We start from the raw sequence: 1465 nt of genomic DNA on the forward strand, positions 1-1465 counted from the left end.
CATCAAAAGAAGAAAACAAGGAAGTAAAGAGAAAATCTACAGAATGGGAGAAAATCTTCAACAACAACACATCTGACATAAGTTTATCAGTCAGAACGTATAAAAAACTCAAAAACAAAGAATCAAGAAAGGAAGAAACCCAATTAAAAGATGAGCTAAGGAGCTAAACAGAGAGTTCTCAAAGGAAGAAATAAAGAAGGCTAAGAAACATCTCAAAAAGTGTTCAACATCGTTAGTAATTAGAAAAATGGAAATTAAAAATACCCTAAGGTATCACCTTACTCCAATCAGACTGGCTAGGGTCAAGAGAACAAATGATACCTAATGCTGGCGAGGATATGGAGAAAGGGGAACGCTCATTCAATGCTGGTGGGATTACAAATTCATGCAGCCTCTATGGAAAACAGTGTGGAGAACTCTTAAAAAACTAAAAATGAACCTACCCTATGACCCAGTTATACCACTCCTTGGCATATATCCAAAGGACTCATCCTATTGTAGAGACACTTGACACTTGTACATTCATGTTTGTTGCTGTTATTTTCAAAATAGCTAAGAAATGGAAGCAAGCTAAATGTCCCTCAAATGATGAACGGATAATGAAAATATGGTACATTTGTACAATGGAGTTCTACTTAGCAATAAGGAAAGACAAATTATGAAATTTGAAGGCAAATGGATGGATCTAGAAACTGTTATTCTAAGTGAAGTAACACAGACTCAGAAAAACAAACAACATATGTTCTCCCTCATATATGGCTCCTAGCACCAAATCCTTTTAAATTCCAGGTCCTTTTAATAACATGATGCTATAAAGCAGTCTCTTCTGCTAGAAATAACTACCATCATCACGACTTCAGCTGAGCCTGATCATTAAACATAGTCCACAATTGCGCTTGTTGACGGTTGTGCTCATTCATTAAAGGGGGGCCAAGCAGGCTCATGGGACCCTGACCAGATTACCCAGCAATTCTTCCCTGCCAACTGTATATAATTTGACCCTAATTAGCCATAGTCTCCTGGAGTTGGGGAGGGCTCAAATATACAATCTGCAGGAGGCTAGAAAGAGAAGGCATGACCCATGCTTAGAGTTATACAATTTGGGAGTCTTTTAGTTAGACCCACTGAAAGGGTACTCCACTTGCCTTACCCTGCGTCCCTGTTCAGCATGGAAGAAGCCAGAGCGGTCTGTGTCCTTATTCCCTATTGGCAATTTGGGTAACCCCTTCAGAGGATAGCATGATAAGAATAGGAGGTAGGAATTGGCTTGGCAGTTAGGGTAAAAAGGCCCCAAAGAAATGTAATCAGTTTATTGGCTAAAAGTCAAAATGTTCTTGGGCCTGTTAGCAACATACTCTGTTCCAAAGGCCAAAACTTTCAAAAGTATTTGGGAGCGTGTATGTAATCCTTAAAAGATCTTAGGGTTACCTGACCAAAACACTTTATACCCATGTATTAAATTCTC

The sequence above is a fragment of the Nannospalax galili genome, unplaced genomic scaffold (assembly GCF_000622305.1).
Source record: "Nannospalax galili isolate Female #2095 unplaced genomic scaffold, S.galili_v1.0 scaffold440, whole genome shotgun sequence".
Classification (NCBI taxonomy): Eukaryota; Metazoa; Chordata; class Mammalia; order Rodentia; family Spalacidae; genus Nannospalax; species Nannospalax galili.